At 43.8% G+C, this 21404-nt stretch overlaps 4 non-coding genes across 4 annotated transcripts; 2 read left to right on the top strand and 2 right to left on the bottom strand.

The window, feature by feature from the left end:
- Positions 1–1736: 1736 nt before the first annotated feature.
- TRNAR-ACG (transfer RNA arginine (anticodon ACG)) lies at positions 1737–1809 on the top strand. Its single transcript has one exon. It is a non-coding gene; the product is annotated as a tRNA-Arg (tRNA).
- Positions 1810–2150: 341 nt separating this feature from the next.
- TRNAR-ACG (transfer RNA arginine (anticodon ACG)) lies at positions 2151–2223 on the bottom strand. The gene has a single exon. It is a non-coding gene; the product is annotated as a tRNA-Arg (tRNA).
- A 679-nt stretch (positions 2224–2902) lies between these two features.
- Positions 2903–2975, top strand: TRNAR-ACG (transfer RNA arginine (anticodon ACG)). The gene has a single exon. It is a non-coding gene; the product is annotated as a tRNA-Arg (tRNA).
- A 1473-nt stretch (positions 2976–4448) lies between these two features.
- On the bottom strand, positions 4449–4521 carry TRNAR-ACG (transfer RNA arginine (anticodon ACG)). The gene has a single exon. It is a non-coding gene; the product is annotated as a tRNA-Arg (tRNA).
- Positions 4522–21404: the final 16883 nt, after the last annotated feature.

Genomic DNA, 21404 nt, shown 5'->3' on the forward strand with positions numbered 1-21404 from the left:
GGCCCCATGATTCAGAGAGCACTGTGGAACTGAGACTGAACCTCTGTCACAAGGACTGCTGAGCTGCAAAAGGACTCATCTTTAAAGGAATCCCTGGATTGTTTTTCTGCTTGTTGCCCTGCTGCTCCCTGACTTGGCTCTCTGAAGCGTGTGGTGCTGCCAGGGGAGATCGCTCAGAACCTCTGGCTTGGATGCGCTGGTCTGTCTGGCCAATACTGTCTCTTTTCTGTACCCCACCATTCTTCTCAAAGTAGGCCGAGCGCTATCCCAATTTCAGGATATTAACCCAGATCAGTGTGTGTGCGGCACGCTGAACTCTGCAGCGCTTGTTAAGCGTGCTCACACCCCTCCCTCAACACACCAGTGTGAGGCCAAGCACCTGGAGCTTTATCCCACAGAGTGCTCTCCAAGGACCAGGGGCCAGATGTAGGAAACACTTTGCGAGTCGCAAACGGCAAAATCTGCTGTTTGCGACTCGCAAATGCGTGTTTCCTAAGCAGAAATGCATTTTGCGAGTCGTTACCGACTCGCGAAATGAATTTCCGAATCGCAAATAGGAAGGGGTGTCCCCTTCCTATTTGCGATTCGCAGTGGTATGCAACTCCATTTGCGATCGCGTACGCGGTCGCAAATGGAGTCGCAGTTACCATCCACTTCAAGTGGATGGTAACCCACTCGCAAATTGGAAGGGGTCCCCATGGGACCCCTTCCAGTTTGAGACTGGACCCCAAAATATTTTTTCAGGGCAGGGAGTGGTCCAAGGGACCACTCCCTGCCCTGAAAAAACCGAAACAAAAGGTTTCGGATTTTTTTTAAATGCAGCTCGTTTTCACTTAGGGAAAACGGGCTACATTTAAAAAAAAAAAAAAACTGCTTTATTTAAAAGCAGGTCGCTAACATGGAGGCCTGCTGACTACAGCAGGCCTCCATGTTAGCGAGTGCCTATACTCGCTATGGGGCCGCAATTTGCGACCCACCTCATTAATATTAATGAGGTGGGTCATTGCGACCCCATAGCGAGTTGCAGTCGGTGTCCTCCTCCCCCCTCTCGTGCCCCACTCCCCCAACAAGCGCACACTGCCGTCTGCTTGTGGACGTTTTGTTTAGCGCACCTTAGCCTCAGTGCATGACTATAAGCCCGATGCTCCTGTCTGCAGGGGAGTAAGCGGGCAGCGTCCTTCCGGGTCTCAGACCAGAATGTTATTAAAACAGACATTTAAAACAGTTCCTTTTCGGGCCCTGTATCTCGTCCTAAACTGTGCAAGCTAAAAAGCCTGATTGATTTCCAAAACGGTAAGGCAGTCCATGTCGTCTACAGTTTCTATTTTCATGCGCTCAAAAGGGTCTGCAAAGCCCACAACGTAATGGTCAGCGTATGGCTGTTACAATTGGAGCACGTCGCCCCTTGGTTTGCATGTGTACTTTGCCGGAAAGCCCTAGCTAAGAGCTGATTTACTGTTTGACTAAATCTAAGAGACTCTGATCCAGTCAGAGAAGCCGTCATAAGTTATGGCCAAATTTTACCTATCGCCTCCATCGGTCGTTCTGCCAACAGGGCAGAATGTTGTTAAATATATACGGTATTTCCTCGTTACTGATGCATCCTGCGAGTTCACCATTTGTTACTGGAGCATTCTGAGTGTGGCTTTTAGCTACGTTCTAGGGAGCATCAATCTCCCATGATACCCTGCGGTGTACAGCTCCACAGCTCCGCCCCAGAAGTGTCTTTCAGTGGAGGGCCAGTGGCGCAATGGATAACGCGTCTGACTACGGATCAGAAGATTCCAGGTTCGACTCCTGGCTGGCTCGATTGGAAATTTTCTTTTAGCATCTTTAGAAAAAGTCAGAGTTTATGATAAGGGGTAACTAAATATACATCTATAAAACATTAAAGTAGTCTCACCATTTTATGTAAATATGTCATTACACACCATACGGTGCATCAAGAAAGAGAAACCGTACGTTTACAATTAAAACACAGCTTCCGGGGACGAAAAATACTTTTTTTTTTGTTTCATTACCCTCCCTATATTTTAATTAGATTGCAGAGTTCTTAACGAAAGCAGAATTGTCATATTATTTTACACATATCTGAGCTTTATTGTTAAATTAACAACATATTATTTTTAAAGAGGTTAAAAAGCACGGATCGAGCCAGCCAGGAGTCGAACCTGGAATCTTCTGATCCGTAGTCAGACGCGTTATCCATTGCGCCACTGGCCCGACTTTCTAACGTTTTCAACTATGGGATTCAGATTCACCGCATCAGTCTCAGTTTTGGGGTTTGTAGTGTAGAGCCTTAAATTCAAAAATACAACCAGTGAAAGAATAGACAGACATTGCTGCGGGAACGGGGGGAGTTCGCAGCACGTGCCTGCGGCGGGGCCACGATGCGGCCCGAGCAGCTTTACCATTCATTTCACCCAGATGACATTCTGCTGCAGCACTTATGGAGAGGCTGTTTCTCTCTATAGAGACTAACAGTTTAATGAACTTTTGTGGCTATTTTACTATACAAAAGTCTTCGCAGCCTTCCGTAATAATTGTAATATTGTCAGGAGACTTGGGCATGGTGCCTCTCTAAAACTGACAGCAAAGGAAACAAACTGATGCGGAGTGAAAGATGCCGCTGCAGTTTATCGTCATAACATCGATTCGCATTAAACACAGACCGTACGCGTTTCTTTGCAAGTCTTGAGTAGGTGCCTTGACATAAGCACCAACAGCTGCCCCATCTCGTCAGCAATCTAGTACGGATCGGGTGTTTTACATAAAGGATCTCTCCACGTCTTGTTTCTTTTCGGTGCACTAAAGGATTCACCACACTCGGATGAGTAAATATGTAGCTATCTACCATGGTGTCCTTAATACTCTGTCACACCATGCCATCCTTCGCAGTAGCGGGCCAGTGGCGCAATGGATAACGCGTCTGACTACGGATCAGAAGATTCCAGGTTCGACTCCTGGCTGGCTCGTCTATTTCTTTTAGCACTTTCAATCATTTAAACATTTATGTTTTTTCCCAAATGCTTTCATTAAAAAAAACGTGAATCAGACCGTGTTTAAAATTACATCTAAATGGACAAAACAGCTATGCAGGTAAAATTGAAATAACTTTTCAGTGGCATCTACTTTTTATGTATTGGTGTGTTATAAAAACTTTGAAAATGATCCTAAATATATTCATGGAAATGCACATAACTGAGTTTCCTTGGTTACTCAGTATTTTCATGGTAAAATGGACTATTTATTTAAGATCACAGCATGGTTGGGGCACTAATTTGACGGAATAATGAATACTTCAGAATTTGTCAACAATATATTCTCTATAGAAGATCGAACTCACAATAAGTCCAGTATTTTCTGCACGAAAATAAAATAAAATGCTTTGATAAAATGCATGATTGGAAAAATATAATATTTCCAATAAGGCAAAAAAGCGGAGAATGTCCCATATATGATCGTTTTGAACTGTTTTATATATAAACCCTAGCATTTGGCAGTGATATCGTGCCCTGGTTGTGAGGGTGAGGTCTTATTCAGTATTATTAACACTTTAGTTATTTACCAGTAAACGTTCATTACCCTGAGTCCTAACATTCCTCGTCACACTGTGTGTAAGGGAGGAGGGGAATTCCATACCTAGTTAAAAGGACACCCCACTTATACTTTGAAAATATTTTTTAGTTCCTTCCCTTGTCCTCATTGTACGGACCTCTGACATAGAAATGCCTCTTTGATGCAAAAAGTCAGAAGCACTTTGGCTCTCTTCGAGAAGGAGTGGCGATGCTACTTTGTATACTTTGGCCGGAAATCATGTTACCTGCTCTGATTGGATCAACGTCCTTTAGATTTGGTCAAATAGCCATTCAGAACTCGCGACTTAACGAGCTCTTTTCAGCTGCAGTGGACTTGCATAGGACGTTGTGGCGGGAAATGCAACTGTTTGCACACAACATAACAAGATGCATTGCTACTGTAAAGGAGGACTCTTCCCCCGACACAATAACTTTCAGTTATTTATTTTTCTGCAACAGTGGCCACCATACACCATGTCTGCGAGGCCGCGCAATTTGAATCAATTTAAATTGAAAAATTCGCTAGCAACTGTTTCCGTGACAGCCATGACGGTCCGTGTGCACTTTGAGACCACGCTATTGAATGAGCTTTTTTCGAAAATCAACATTCATTTATTTGTCCATGAAAATATAATACCCTTTGGCAAGTCGACAGTTATCTGTTTGCAAAACTCATTTTTTAAATTAGTTTATTGTACCATCACCCAGGACTAAACTTTATGGTATAACTGACCTGATTTATTTTTTTATAATGTTTATACTTCGTTGCATTATTGAGATAAAAAGAAGTATAACCACAGTCGAGCCCTAACTGATGTGATTTTTTTTTTTTTTTTAATAATGTTCATCATTGAGATGCAAAAGGAGCGTCGAGCCAGCCAGGAGTCGAACCTGGAATCTTCTGATCCGTAGTCAGACGCGTTATCCATTGCGCCACTGGCCCGCATATCTGATAGATCCGCAAAATGTGGCAATTGTATCTGAGATATCCAGGAGCCACATGCACTATCTTTTCTTCTAATGTCCCAGCACTGAAGCCCGCCCCTAGGTGTGAGGAGCTTAAGAGTCTTTCTCGCTCTACTACAATGCAGCAGCGACTGCACTGGTGGGAAAAGTAATTCATGTCCTTGGTTGTTATGACTTCCAACTGCAGAAACACCACTGAAGACTGACACCTTGCAATTCCTTCCGTACTATAGAACAGTATAACATTTTGTAGTACTACAAATGTTGTTTTTTATGTTGGGGTAAATGGGACAGCTTTAAGGACGGAATGTACTTGGGAGTTCCATGTAGAATGTGGAGCTTGAGAGGGAATCACTTGCTGCTGTCGCACTATGGGGTTCAGTTATAAATGACTTGTCTGGAGATAATAAATCTAAATATATATACAATACCCATTCAAACCCATCTGGAAACTTTACACCTCTGCCTCTCTTTTTCTGTCCAGATATCTACCCCGACCACAGGCCATTGCGTGTGCTGCCTAGTATGTTCAGCCTAGAAAGGGACCCAAAATGTTAGTAAATTACTCCACCCGAAGCTCAAGTAAGTACAGCAACGAACATGATCAACCACTGACACTGCAACACCTTCCCACCTGCTTCTTGATTGTGAAAGTGCTAAAAAGGCTCTACCTTTCATTCCTCGGATAGTAAGACAGCTACTGATACAGTCACTGATCATTAGTAGGCTAGATGAGTACAATGCTCTGTTTATTGGTGTTCCAGTCTATCTGATACACAGACTGCAGCTAATTCAGAATGCTACCACAAGATTGATTCTGGACATTTATAACTTTGACAACAATTGCACACATCTTAAATAACTCCATTGGCTCCAAGTACAGAATATAAGCCACTTCAAGGCCATCTATTTCTGACACAAGGCTTTCTACCCCACCCATTGTCCTAATAACATTTCCCTTATTTTCAAAAGATATACCCCACCAAGACTGTTGTGATCTTGTTTGAATCTCATTGTCATGCCCAAATGATGCTAGTTCAAAGCATAGAAGTTACAGAGTCAGATAAATGAGCAATTGGTTAACAATAAAAAGTCCTGACCATTCTAACTTTTGATCAATCTGCCGATTTGAGAATATCATGCAACCCCGCCCCTGCCTAAAAAAGCCCTAAAGGCCACGGCCCCTGTGGCTGAATAGGGGCCAAAGGATCAGTATTAATGCCATCTAGACACATAGCCCACCTAACCCAGCGAGCCACGGTAGGAGCGGAGTAGGCTGCTGGAGTTTCTGACAGGAAATGAGTAACTGGGAAGCTCAAGGCGATCTCAGATCTGCAGTTTGTGAAACATACGTTTTCAAACAATTTCCAACACATAACTTTGGCTGAGAAGGGAAGAAAGAATAATGAGCAGACATCAAATTAATTTTAGTGCGTCTCGTAACCTGAAAATAAACACCAAGGGCAGAATAATGAAAAGAAGACATATCCACTGCTCTGGCATCAGAAACATGTTTCAAAGTAACCAAACACAAAAGCATAGTTAGCTTTGCAGATAACTGAGCAAAAGCTCCGCATTGTTTCTCTATGACAAACATATGTAAAATCTAATTAACATCCCACATGGTATTATATTTAGGACAAGGGGGATTAGCAAAACATTCTCCCTTTAACAGGCTACAGTTCAAAGGGCGCTAGCCAATGGGCCTTCCATCCACTTGGATGTGGTCAGCTGAAATTGCCGATCTGTAAGTATTAATGGTATGATTTGCTTTCCCGGAGAAGCTAAAGAAGCAAGGAAGTTAACTTCCAAGGTTACATTTGCTTAGAGAGGATCTGATCCCTGTCCGTACACCAGCTACACCAGGCCAACCAGCCTGATTTGTAAAGTTTTGCAATGCCAAGGGACCAGGATTGTTGGATGAGTCGTATTGCCTACTCTGAAATTCCTGTGGTGCCCCAGGAAGCCCTGAAATCCTCCAAGCAATGAGAGAAAGGGAGCCCTTAACAATTAAGTTGTGACGAAACCCCTGAGTATTGAGAAGCAAGTTGGAAAAGGGCGGAATCCAAACTGGAATGTCCGAAGCTAGTTCTACCAGAGAGGCGTACCAGAACTGAGCCTGCCAAAAGGTGATCGCTGTCTGCAAGCTTGAGCTAGGACACAGGCAATAAGGAGAAAGGGAGAAAGGTGTAGAGAAGAGCCTGAGGCCAGGACTTGAAAAACTCATCGGTGGCCAGAGCTAAAGGATCCGGTCTCCACTTAAAAAAGGAGGGAAGCTGAGAGTTGATAAAGGAGGCAAAGAGATTTGTTGACATGGTGCCATAGATTGAAGAAAGTTGACTGAATACAGAAGGGTGAAGACACCAATCGCTTGAATCCTGGAGATGTCAGGAATACTAGTCCACAATCACATTCAACTTGCCCGGACGATAGTCTGCTCTGACAGAAATGTTCCTTTGTAGACAGACTTCCCACAGACATTTAGTTAGATTTTGTATCCCTGAGACGGTTTATATATCTGACCGCCAACAGGTTGTCCATTTACAGAAGAATGGTGCATCTTCCTCTGTCTTTTAGAAAGGACAAATGGCAAAGGAATCTGCAAGCATCTCTAAACAATTAAGCCCTGATTTATACTTTTTGATGCTAAATTGCGCTAACGCAGTTTAGGATCAAAAAGTATATTTCTGGCTAGCGCCATTCCAAGACGCCGGCCAGGCGTCTTATTTATGGAATGGGGCAATCCGGTGCAAAGGGTGGGCTAAAGTCATGGAGAATGATGTTAGCCGGATGGTGGTGGCGGTATGGGAGGAGTGGATTTAGAGTTAAAAAATGACGTTAGGCTGGTTAGAGTAAAAAAAGATGACTCCAACCAGTCTAGCGCCATTTATTGATGCTAAACCTACCATACCACATGACTCCTGTCTTATAAAAGACTGGGGGTGAATGTTTGATTTGCTCTGCATTCTGTCCATTATCTGTTGTTTTTGCTTTTGTCGTCCCATGTGGGAATGGTATGCCCAGACGTTGGTCCTGTGCTTGCTATGCCACCAGATTTAAGAAAGCCTGGCTGATGAAGGATGATGCCCTGAAACCGGTCCCAAGATGCTTTTTTCTGGTCCAGGAAGGACCTGGCCTGGCTGTTCGGGCTGGACTGTTCCCCTGGGGAACAGGGTCAAGACTGATTTGCATATGGCTGGGTCCAAACTGGAATGGCATGGCAAGCAAAAAAACTGATGGATTAAACCCAGATCTATGACTGGGGGTGTGTTGGACCTGGCTTTTTGATGGGGTCATCCCCAAGCTTTTTGCCTCCTTCCTCCTATTCGTTTCTGACTTGATGTTGTTGGCTTTTGAACTCTGGGCACTTTACCACTGCTAACCAGAGCTAAAGTGCATATGCTCTCTGTGTAAGTTGTACTGTTGATTGGTTTATCCATGATTGGCTATTTGATTTACTTATAAGACCCTAGTAGACTGCACTATATATGCCTAGGGCCTGTAGATTAAATGCTACTAGTAGGCCTGCAGCATTGGTTGTGCCACCCACTTCAGTAGCCCCTTAACCTTGTCTCAGGCCTGCCATTGCAAGGGCTGTGTGTGCAGTTTCACTGCCACTTCGACTTGGCATTTAAAAGTACTTGCCAAGCCTAAAACTCCCCTTTTTATACATATAAGTCACCCCTAATGTGTGCCCTAGGTAACCCCTAGAGCAGGGTGCTGTGTGGGTAAAAGGCAGGACATGTACCTGTGTAGTTTATTTGTCCTGGTAGTGTTAAACTCCTAAATTCGTTTTTACACTACTGTGAGGCCTGCTCCCTTCATAGGCTAACATTGGGGCTGCCCTCATACATTGTTGAAGTGGCAGCTGCTGATCTGAAAGGAGCAGGAAGGTCATATTTAGTATGGCCAGAATGGTAATACAAAATCCTGCTGACTGGTGAAGTCGGATTTAATATTACTATTCTAGAAATGCCACTTTTAGAAAGTGAGCATTTTTTTGCACTTAAATCTTTCTGTGCCTTACAATCCACGCCTGGCTAGGTTTAGTTGACAGCTCCTTGTGCATTCACTCAGACACACCCCAAACACAGGGTAGTCAGCCTCACTTGCATACATCTGCATTTTGAATGGGTCTTCCTGGGCTGGGAGGGCGGAGGGCCTGCCCTAACACAAAGGACTGCCACACCCCTGGCAGACAGGATTGAACTGAAAGGGGACCTGGTGCATTTCTTAACCACTCTTTGAAGTCACCCCCACTTCAAAGGCACAATTTAGTATAAAACAGGGCCTCAGCCCTACCTCATCAGACACTTGCTGGAGAAGAAACCTGAAACAGAACCTGCATCCTGCCAAGAAGAACTGCCTGGCTGCCTAAAGGACTCGCCCGACTGCTTTCTACAAAGGACTGCTGCCTTGCTGTTGCCCTGCTGCCTTGCTGAACTCTTGTCTGGCTGTAAAAGTGATCTCCAAGGGCTTGGATAGAGCTTGCCTCCTGTTGCCTGAAGTCTCAGGACCAAAAAGACTTCTCTTTTTTATTTGGACTCTTCGTGCGCCGAAAATTTCGACGCACAGCTTGCTCCGCGGCGAGAAAATCGCGCACACCGACGCTGATCAACGCAACACCTTCGGGGCGACAGGAACTTCGACGCACGGCCTAGCAAGGACAACGCTGCCGACTTCCAGAGGGCAAATCGCTGCGACGTCTGCCGTGAGAACGAGAATTCCACGCACAGCCTCCCGGAACAACGCGCAGCCGGAAAACAAGCCGAAGAATCCACGCAGAGACCTCGGGACATCTGGTAATCCCGCAAACCACAGAAAGAGACTGTCCGCACGCCGGAAAACGACGCACGACTTCCCCGCTTGAAAAATAACGACGCAAGTCCGTGTGTGCAGGGGAGAAATCGACGCACACACCATTTTTCCACGTATCTCTTCTTCTGCGGCCCTATGCGGTGATTTTCCACTCCAAAGCAGGTACTTTGTGCTTGAAAGAGACTTTGTTTGCTTTTTAAAGACTTAAGACACTTCATATCACTTTTTCGTTATATCTTTACAAATTCATATTGCATCCTTGATCGTTTTGACCTGCAAATACTCAGATAAATATTATATATTTTTCTAAACACTGTGTAGTGTATTTTTGTGGTGCTATATTATGTTATTGTATGATTTATTTCACAAATGCTTTACACATTGCCTTCTAAGTTAAGTCTGACTGCTCGTGCCAAGCTACCAGAGGGTGGGCACAGGATAATTTTGGATTGTGTGTGACTTACCCTGACTAGAGTGAGGGTTCTTGCTTGGACAGAGGGCAACCTGACTGCCAACCAAAAACCCATTTCTAACAGGGTGAATGTTTGATTTGCTCTGCATTCCGTCCATTATCTATTGTTTTTGCTTATAAAAGACAAGAGTCATGCCCACCAACCCAAGGGCCAGCACAGGGGAGAAGGGTCCCCTGGGCATGGCCATTGCACCCAGTGCCATGTATTGGGGCCCATTTCAGGCCCCCCAACAGCACTTTTATGAAAATACAGAAATACTTACTTCTACTTACCTATACTTACCTGTGATGGGGCCCCACATCCTCTGTTGTCCCTCTGGTGTGGGTGAGTGTTTCCCTGGGGCCTGTGGAGGGCACCTGTGGGCTTATTCCATGGTGTTCCACCATGGAAATAGGCCCACAGGTCCCCTAACGCCTGCCCTGACCCAAGTGTTAAATAATGGCGCTAAGCAAGCTTAGCACCACTATTTAGGCCAGCCTCCCTCCTGTGCACAATTTTTGCACGGAGGATAAATAAGGCGCATGGGCCTTAGAGTCATTTGTTATTTCCTTCCCCGATCCTTGGCCTCCTGGCCAACCCAGATAAAACTCTCATAGCCCTCTCAGCACCTTGACTTGTCCATGGAAAACAGTCTTAGTCTGACTGAATCTATTTCCTGTTTATTTTTATTTTATTGTTTTAACAAAGCAATATGGAGATCGCATAATATCATTTCCTGTTTCAAAGATTCAAATGTTATAATTCCAGCAGGTAAAGCAGTAAAAAACAATACATTTTCATTGTACCAGAGTGATGGTACATGAATCCAGTTATCGAACCGTATAACCATCAACCTTCCTATAAACAGTCAGTTAAGAAATGGGTTTCTAAGTACAAATTCAGCCCTCGCCCAAGGTCTGTTACAATCTTACCAATAATTATAGTGGAAAGGTGAAGTGCCAAAGCAAGAGGTAAGTTTATGTTTGTAGTTGTTTCAAGTCAGGTACAGAATCTAGATTTCTTCAAAAATGTGCAGCCTGTTGTTAAGTTTGTACATTAAGCGAGCATTCATGGGAGGCCATTGCTGCGATGGCGTTACAACCAGAGGTGGGGAAAAAGGTGTCTTCTATCAGCAGAGTATTCATATTTTTGCTGTAGTCAAGGCAGAAGCTCACCAGCATCTTTTGTAGTTAGTTAGCTTGGAAATTTGGTGGATATGGCTAGCTCTATTGAGGGATGAAGTGCATGTTTGCTTGTTTGAGTCATTTTCTCCCAGACCTTTTTCCAGAATTCTTTAATGGATTTGCATGACCACATTATGTGTATTATTTCATCCCTGGGCTTGTTGCATCTCCCACAGACTTCTGTTACTTCTATGTACACGTGGCCAATGCCATTCGTAAAGCATTTTATAGTAGCTGAACTTCATTCTGGCCTCTGGGAAGCATTTATCGTGTGTGGTTAGAAGGTCTGCCCATGGTTTGCACTTCAGGGTAGTTTGCATATTCAGGCACCAGCTGTAGAACAATCTCGCTGATGTTGGTTTAGAGTACAGTTCTGAATCTGAGTCACAAGCAGTCTTTCCATTGATTGACACTATTCTTTTGTTTTTTTATTCCGAGATCATTCCTATCCAACAGCTGGTAGATGTCTTAGCCAAGTTCTTCGAAAAGTAAGCAATATTAAATCTGCAAGAGAGGTAAAACATGCTGATCTCCCTACAGATCCCTTCCCACTCATATTCTCTGTTGCCCCTCAACTTCTGCCATCGAAACCTTTCAAACAACATTCCCACGAGAATTCAGTAAGCGCTTCAATTTTTGTAAATTATGTGGCTCTCCCTTGAATACTTTTCCGCCCAAAATATACAAAGGTGTCTGTAGTGTAGTGACTCGGTTTCTCAGAGATATTTGAAATGCCTACTTTATGATGGGTTCTGTTCTAGCCTATTTCTAAAAAAGGTTGCAGAAGAAAACTTCTTTGAACCACAGTAACTTGGGTGACTTCTGAACTGTATTGCTTCTCCCTTTCCCGTCCAAGCTGCTTGAGAAATCACCCACTACACAACTACTTCATTCAAAGTAAGGTGGAGGGTCTTGTGGGATGGGGAAGGTTGGAGCCAAATACACAGCACACAACAACAAATTTCCACCCCAGCAAGACATATAAGTTTACTGGGAACAAAAGAAAATATTCTACTGCTCCATCATGTAGTTTACATACAATCATCAATTTTCAGTTCATGGATTAGTGGCATACAAAGTATGAGAAGGACACAACTTTAAAGCAGTATCTCAAACATCCCTTTTAACAAGTCAAGGATCAAAATACTTTAGTGCTGAGACAAACATCATCTTTGCAAATACTGTGCATTCGGTGGTAAAACTGAATCAGAAAGTTAGTTGGGCAAAAACACTAGTCCGCAAGTAATTGGTAAGTTAAGTGTTGGGCAAAATGGCATCCATGTATTGGTACAAGGAACGGAGGAAATGTTGTCCTTTGTATACTTTGTATGCCATTATGTATGAATTAATAAATTACTGTAAAATGTAGATTTTCCTAGTAAGTTATGACGGAAAGTCTTAATTTTATTAAAGACACGGAGGCGAATATTATGCGTTCTTTTCATGCTTTAATTTTAACAGCAGCAGTCAAGAAACTACAACTCCCAAGAAGTCCAGGATTGGACTAACCAATGGGAGCAAAACAATAACTAAAGTCGGACCAATAGGAACGGGCCATAAACCATAGAGAGCACCCTTGACTGCAAGCAGCCCTCTTTTCTTGAACGAGCAAGTCAAATAGAGTCATGAAACAAAGGGTAAATAAGACCAAGTATAGCAAAAGCCAACGAAATGGAGCAAAAGTCTTGCAGCAAAGTGACGAGCCGAAAGGATGATGGATGAGGAAACTGATCCTGGAAGGATTGCGATGACGCCTCCGGAGGCCTCTTCCTGAAAAAGGAACTGATTGAACTGGCGGCGTTATCCGGAAGCTGGAGGCAACGCTGGAGTCGCTGGGAGGGAAAGAAAAAAGTACAATTAATAAAAGTACTGTGGTGGGATAATATTCGCCTCCGTGTCTTTAATAAAATTAAGACTTTCCGTCATAACTTACTAGGAAAATCTACATTTTATGACAAGACCGGAGGCTCTATTATGCGCGTTTAAAGCTTATCAATAACCAACGAAGAAGCAGTTCTAACAGGTTTACATCAGAAAGTTTTGAAAACATTATCGTTTGACCAATCTGCTGACCTGAGAATGTCCTCCAAGCTGGACCCAAGAGCGAAGGCTTTGGATGCCATGGCTCCTCTGGAGGAGTGTGCTCCAAACACGGAAATATCAATACCAGCCAATGACATAATCATTTTAATCCAGCGGGCCAGGGTTGCCGAAGTTACTGGACCATGAGGTTTTCGAAAGGAGATCAATAATTGATTGGAAGAGGACTTTCTCAGGACAGCAGTTCTATTTTCATATTCTTTTAAACAAAGACCCACACATAACTTAGGTTTGTCAGGAAAGAAAGGATAGAAAACGGAGTGTAAATTAGTTTTGGTACGTTTGGAAATGTGAAAAAGGACCCCAGAAGGTAAGAATTGCCGGGCAGAAACATCTAAGGACCTAACGTCCGAAGTCCTTTTAATAGAAATTAAGCAAAGCAGCATAGTAAGCTTGGCGGAGAGCATCTTAAGAGAAAGACTTGGATTATCTGGCCATGAAAGGAAAAGATTTAACACGAGGGAAACGTCCCAGATATGAGAGTACTTGGCCGAGGGGGGTTTGGAGAGTTTGACTCCTTTGAGAAGACGACAGATTAGTGGATGGGACCCGACGGGGTTACCCTCAATGTTTGTGTGGTTCATGGAGATAGCTGATCTGTAAAGGTTTATAGTGCGATAAGACTTACCTAGACCCGCCTGAGCGGCTAGGAAATTAATAATTAGGTTCAGATCTGCTGAAAAGGGATTGGAACATTTTCCCAGACACCAGCTTGCCCAAAGAGACCAGGCTGATTTATAGGCTCGCCTGGTACCGGGTGCCCAAGCGTTGTTAATGAATTCTGAAGCTTCTGCCGAAATAGAATGGGTCTGCCGGGCAGACCGGAAATGAGCCAGGCCGAGATAGTTAGAGAATGGTCGAGGATGAGAGTGTGAGGGCGACCGAAAGGATCTTGAATAAGGGACGGAAAAGTCGGAAGTAAGATGGGAAAATCCACTGTTAGCTCGAGAAGGGGAGGAAACCAAACTTGAGATTGCCAAAAGGGGGCCAACAGGACGATGGAAGCTTTCTGACGTCTGACTTGGTTCAGGACTCTGTTGATGAGGATAAAAGGAGGGAAGGCATAATTGAGGGAACCGGACCAGTCTTGTAGGAAGGCGTCCGTGGCTAACGCTAGAGGGTCCGGGCGCCAGCTGAAAAAGAGAGGAAGCTGGGTGTTGAGTCTGGACGCAAAGAGATCTATGTGGAAAGGACCCCATTTGTGTTCTATCTGGTAGAAGACCGACTGATGTAATTTCCAATCGCTGGAATCCGAGAGATGACGGGAGTGCCAGTCTGCATTGGAATTTAGTGAACCTGGAAGATATTCTGCAAGAAGGGAAAATTTGTGGGACAGGCAAAATTCCCAGAGGCTCTTGGCCAGAAGTGCCAAGGGTTTGGATCTGGTGCCCCCTAAATGGTTGATGTAACGCACCGTTGAGATGCTGTCCATACGGAGCAGAATGGAGCAGCGTGCCCTGTTTTTTGTGAAGCTTTTGATTACAAAGGAGCCTGCAAGAAGCTCTAAACAGTTTATGTGCAATCTTGACTCCTCTGCGGACCATATACCGCCAGTCGATATTGACCCACAGCGGGCGCCCCAGCCCGTGAGACTTGCATCTGATTCTAACACAAGATCGGGCACAGAGGGGAAGATGGATCTGCCGTTCCAAGCCTCTAAATGGGATATCCACCATTGGATTTCCAACCGGGATTCCTGGTCTAGAGAGACAAGGTCGGAAAAAGCCAGACCTCGACGAAGATGAAGGATTTTGAGACGCTGGAGGGCGCGGTAATGAAGGGGTCCCGGAAATATGGCCTGGATAGAGGACGAGAGGAGGCCGACTATCCTTGCGAGAGCCCTGAGAGAAATCGTATCTTTTTGAAGAGTTAAGAGAAGTTCCTTTTTTATTGCGGAAACTTTGGAACGAGGAAGGAAAAGAGCCGCTGAAACAGAATCTATTTGGAAGCCCAGGAATTCTATTAGTTGACAAGGCAGGAGAACTGACTTTTCATAATTTATCAGGAAACCAAGATCTAACAGGAGAGTGGATGTTATCTGGAGATGGGTCAGTAGGGATGATTTACTCTGATGCATGATCAGAATGTCGTCTAGGTAGATAATGAGCCTGATACCTAGGGAGCGAAGGAAGGTGACGACTGGTTTCAATAGTTTTGTGAAGCACCAAGGTGCTGAGGATAGACCGAACGGGAGAGAGGAAAAATGATACGTTTTTGAGCCCCAAATGAATTGCAGAAACTTCCGGTGTGACGGATGAATGGTAAGGTATGCATCCTGTAAGTCTAATCTGACTAGCCAATCGAATTGGAGTAAAATATCCCTGAGATGGATAATGGTTTCCATCTTGAAGTGTCGATAGATGACAAATTGGTTGAGCGATCTCAGGTTGATGACCGGCCTTAACTTTTTGTTCTTTTTGTGAACGAGAAAAATGGAACTGATGAATCCGGAAGGGTCTGGAGAACAAAGGTGAATGGCGCCTTTTGCTAAGAGAGATTGAATCTCTGAGGATATAAGAGAGGACATTTCTAGAGAAAACTTTGGGAAAGGAGGAAGACAGAGTTGGACGGGAGGAGAGAGGAATTCTATCTGGTATCCCTGAACAGTGGAAAGAACCCAAGGGTCTGTTGAAATTGACTTCCATTTTGGAAGAAAGAAACGAAGACGCCCTCCCACGGGAGGGCCAGAAGGTAGGCTTACCTGGATTAGCGGCCGGTCTGGAGAAACGTTGGCCACGGTTGCGGAACCCTCTAGATCGCTGTGGGTAGAATTGGGGTTTGAACTCTTGGTAATATGAATTGAAGGAGGAATTGGTGGATCCTCTAGAGCCTTGGTTCCGGTATGTGCGGCCGGTAAAGCGGCTCCTACCTCTACCGGCCCGGGAAAAAACACGCTGGCTAAAGACCTTTTTGAGATTCTGTTGGGCTTTGTCCAAAGAAGAGAAAGTTGACACAAAACGACTGACGTCTTTGATGAAATTGTCACCGAAGAGTTTTCCGTCAGCTTGAATGCCAGGATCTCGAGAGGCGAAGTTGGCTAACTTGGGATCCATTTTAAGAAGAAGGCCCTTACGCCTTTCATGAATAATAGCAGCGTTAGCATTGCCCAGAAAACAAAAGGCTCTTTGAATCCAAAGAGAAAGATCCAAGGGATCAATTGACGAGTCCTCTAACCTGGCTGATTCAGCTAGATCGAAAATTCTTGCCAGAGGGCCCACCACGTCCAGGAGCTTGTCCTGGCACGTGGTCCAGGCCCTATCCACTCCTTTGCGAGGATCCTTACCGAATTTAGTAAAGAAAGTAATAAGAGAGTCATCGATAGTAGGTGTTGCAGTAATATTAGAATTTAAAGACGGTCTGGGGCATTCAGATTTCAACTTGGATCTTGTCTGTTTATCCAGAGGGAGACGTAAGCGTAAAGCAATGTAATCTCCTACATGGTCCAAAGGGAGCCATTCCGTCGAGTTCGGGTGGTGTATGAGAGATGGGTCGAAAATAGGAACACCCTCCGAGTCGACAACACTAGAAGAGGGACCAGCAACCGAAATTTTTCTACGCTTAGGGGAAGGGGAGGAAGGAGAAAAAACATCCTCAGGAGTATCGGACTGAGATAAATCATCCATGTCCTCGTCATCTGTGTCCAAAATTTTTGATATCACAATCTTTTTTGGCGCAATGATATGTTTTGATTTTTCTTTGCATTTGGATTGAGATGTCGTATTTTTGGAAGGAATCCCCTCCTTAGAAGGAGGCCTGGGAGGAACCAAGTCCTCAGTCTGGTGTGAGGAAGCCTCACCTCCTGTTTGTGCGCCTTTATTCGATTTAGAAGAGAAAAGTTTTCGTTTTCTGCTTTCCCCCGCAGAATGGGCCATAGATTTGGACACCATGGACATAACAGAGTTTTCAATATTCTTAGACATTTTGTCCATAGAAGCCTTCATAGCTTGCTTGACAGAGGACTGGATAAACTTATTAAGATCCTGTGTAAAGGATCCCTCATCCTCCTCAGAGGCAGACCTGGAAGGGGAACTCCCCAACTCCATAGCAGAAAAAGGCAGTATGCCAAAACCCAAATAAATAATTCAAACGAATATTGTGAGCAAAAGAGCTCTCACAGCAATGGTAATGAAAGGGTTAAACGAATTAGAAGGAGCAACACGCTCCCAGGACTGAAAATGGCTCCTCCCCTGGGCGGGGACTAAACGCTGCAAAACCGAGAAAGAATGAAGCAACCGCTGAGGAGCGGTGGGGTTATACGAGGCGCGCTAAGGAGAAGTGAAGAGTCTGGCCGCTGTCCGTGCCGAAACGAACAGAAGAGCTGCCACCGGCCCACCAGGAGTCAGTAAGTTATTCTGAAGCGACGCGCGAAGAAACGCGCTGAGGCAACACGGAAAGGAGCGCGATAGAACGCTCGCAACGGCGCGCGGCACCACAACGGTTGGAGCCCGAGTTGGGGGGGGGGGGAAACAAAGGTTAATAAAGCGAGAAATAATAGCCGCGAAGCGGCAAGAAACTAGGCGAAAACCACCGTCAGGCTGATAACAACAAAATACATATTCACAAAAGATAAATAACAATAAAACGCTATAAACAAAGCATTAAGTAACGAGAAAACCAAATAGAGTACTTATCTTGACTGCGAGCAGCAAGAAAAGAGGGCTGCTTGCAGTCAAGGGTGCTCTCTATGGTTTATGGCCCGTTCCTATTGGTCCGATTTTAGTTATTGTTTTGCTCCCATTGGTTAGTCCAATCCTGGACTTCTTGGGAGTTGTAGTTTCTTGACTGCTGCTGTTAAAATTAAAGCATGAAAAGAACGCATAATAGAGCCTCCGGTCTTGTCATAAAATTCAAAATAGATGAATGTGTATAAAATAAGTCACATGGAAGAAACTGAATGTTTTCTTTTGTTTTGGATGAAATTTTGAGGGTGGTAATTTTTTGTCGTGCACTATACAACTTCTGTGCTTCATGGAAAAAAACCTTCGACTACATTTGTTCCAAACTAGTTTCTGACCCTGACTGAGCACTGAGATTGTGGTCTTTTGGGTGTGGGTCACCTTCGCTGCCTGGTCGAATGCAGCAGTGTTAGCATTCTGATTTTGCTAGATCTATCTTTGGTATTCAACACAGTCAACCATAACATTCCTATCAACAACCTCCTCATCCTCCACATTAGTGGCAGTCCTGCTGGAGCTGGGTAAAGCTGATTTGCACATCGCTGTATGTAATTTGAGGTGGAATAGCAGACAAACAAATAATGGTCTGTTAGATGGTCCGAGTAATTAACGTTGGCTGAAATTAAGTCAAGCCCCTTCACTTTTTTGTTTGTGTTCACTGTGCTAAAGGAACTAAGCTGCATCCTACTGCAGAACCTCAACTAGGGTGAAACTAGTCCCAGTTCTTTGTGTTCCGGTTCAGAGACCTGGTGTTGCAGTTCGGGTTGAACTGCTTCCATTGGAGCAGAATCAAGGCTGATTTGCATATGGCTTGGTCTAATTTAAGGTGGCATGGTGGGGCAAAAACAATGAACTGAGACGTGGCCTGAGTACTTACCAATGGCTGATATTAATTCAAGCATTCCACCCATTATGTTTTTGTTCACATCAGTTAGACACTAGTATGGTCATGGCCAAACATTACAGTTTATTGAATCAAACACAGGAGAAGGTTTTGTGCAGCCTTTATCCTGAACTCATGTACTTCATGTGCTCTCATACGTGACAATGAAGAAAAAAGAATGAGTTGTGTAGGGTCACACAATTTGTTTAATCTGGGAAGCCAGGATTGGTCCCAGGTTTTATAGTTTCAGATTGTGCAATTCAGCCAGAAGTTGGGTACCAATTTCCCTCTCACTCTTTCCATTAAAAGGTATTAGTTTTCCATTAATTCTTGGCACTTGAGGTTAAAGTACAGTGTGTGAGGCAGACAGAAGCCACATGAAAGCTCAATTTATTTTGGGCTTGAGGATCCAGGAGAACCTTGCGCTGAGCCAGAGATCTGCCTCAAGCTTGGTACAAGCCTTCTGTGGCTCACCCAACTATATCAAATAATGGCAATTAAGTGGACAAAGGCATAAGAAGGAAATAGTTTGACCCTCAAAATAACTCCACGATTCACTGTCCACAGCATGTAGATGCTTGGTTTCCCCTACTCCCAGCTTACAGAGTTTTGGCCCTCACCATGGCGGCATCACTGCAGCCCTTTGTCACTCTGCACACCATACTTTTGACCCCTATGAAAATGTTTGCAGGACTCAAGCTGTAGGGAGTGGTCTCAATCGCAGTAGTATACATATTACTTCAAATGTAAACCTTTTATGTTATGTAATACATAAAAGGTGTTTGTTTGGCGTGTTTGCAAAAGCAAGTTTGCTTCAGTCAGTACAGGATCTACTGTCGGTAACAACTGAAAGTGCAACCTACCAGTCAGCTTTAGAAGTATTTAACTATGGCTATGGAGAAATACATCAAATATGTGCCTTGACACCCATTGCCAAATTTGTTGATAGCAATCGCTGGTAGTGCACCCTTAGAGGGCAAGCGAAAGTAATAAACAGTCAACTGTGGCTACATCTAAATAAAGAAACGCACGCAGCAGCCTCTGTTGAAATTAACATCAGTAGCCACGGCAAAACAATCCCAGAATCCAAAAGAGGATGGAACAGTTTCCAAGAAAAGGCTACACTGAAATTTGATAATTTGTTCAGCAACAAGAGATTAAGGGCCTGATTACAACTTTGGAGGAGGTGTTAATCCGTCCCAAATGTGACGGATATACCACCAGCCGTATTACGAGTTCCATAGGATATAATGGACTCGTAATAAGGCTGGTGGTAAATCCGTCACTTTACCGTCACTTTTGGGACGGATTAACACCTCCTCCAAAGTTGTAATCAGGCCCATAATCTTTACAATGTAAATAATGGCCAATAAAACAGTGTGTGCTCCTGTTGTTACTTAACAAATTGTGATACATAACTGTCAAAGTATTCAGGATTTCACACTTACACTATGATGTGTCAGACTTGCAGCATTCTGCATTTAAAGCTCACAATGTTGACACTTCAGACACAAAGGCACTTACCAATAACATGAACATTGCTATAAGTAGTGGTCAGTCTCAGTCTTCAATATCTTTGCAACTTCAGATATAAACCTTTCCTTTTAAGTGATAAGTATACACTGCATACTTCCTTAAACACCTCCTTACTGCTTGAACTTTGGAGCTGTTTTCTAGTGTTCTCACAAGGGGGCAGTATTATTCGATCTCTTTTCCTACTTTATTTATAGAGCACATTCACAGAAACTACATTTTCCACAATCCTGCATTCTCAATCAGAAAACATTAACATAAAAGAAGTACAACCAACACTGTAAATAGATGTGGCCCCAAACAAACCTGCTCTTGACTTGCTGCTTCTGAGTTAAATTACTGTCCATATAATATTTGCATTTATAATATTACTGCTGTGTGGTTAAATTGTATGCTTACTGTGGCACTTATCTGTGTTTTGTAGTGTTTGGCTTTCATTTGGTTGAGCTACTTTGTATTGTTTTAGCAAAGGTATGTTGGCTTCAGCATTAGTAGCATTCTTCATTTGTTCAAGATGCTGTGCTGCCCTTGGAGTTTCTTGTTTGTATCCCTTTGTTGCAGAGGCAGCTCTTACATCTCTTAAGGCTCTTGTATCCCTTTGGTCCAGAGGCTACTAATTTAAACTGTTAGTTTGTTTCTCTAAACACTGTTTACCCCTGTGAGGCAGCCTTTTCTGTGAAGTTAATTTGTTAATTTGTAGCACGCCCCTCCTGAGAGAAGAGGGGGCAGTGATAGGAATTTTCAACCGGTTTCCTTCAGAGTCCTTTCTTTGTTCATATCAAGTGTTCTTTTTTCCTAACACAAAAGTTTGTATGCTACCCCATGGCGCGAATAATTTGTTTGATGTATGCAATTATTTTTGGGGAACAGAGGCACTCAGCTGTATTTTATGTCTTTGTTATGTTCTGTATTTCCCAAACAATACAAATGTAGTACACATTGGTAAGGATACAGCTCCCTCAGGCTTACAAAACTGACTTTTCTCCAGCATGGAAAAAAGACCGCAGCAGTAATATGGCAAAAGCTTAAGCAAATGTGTGGATTCCCTGGTCACAAACTCCATATTTAAAGCGGTCTCTTCATGTTTGAATCAAGTGGTAACTCTTTTGCAAATGCCATATCCACTTTTAATCCCAGTATTTCAAGTTTTGCAGAGGGATCCCGGTGGGCACTACACACACTCTAGCGCTGGAGTACTAGTAAGTGTTGGTGGC

The sequence above is a fragment of the Pleurodeles waltl genome, chromosome 6, assembly GCF_031143425.1.
Source record: "Pleurodeles waltl isolate 20211129_DDA chromosome 6, aPleWal1.hap1.20221129, whole genome shotgun sequence".
Classification (NCBI taxonomy): Eukaryota; Metazoa; Chordata; class Amphibia; order Caudata; family Salamandridae; genus Pleurodeles; species Pleurodeles waltl.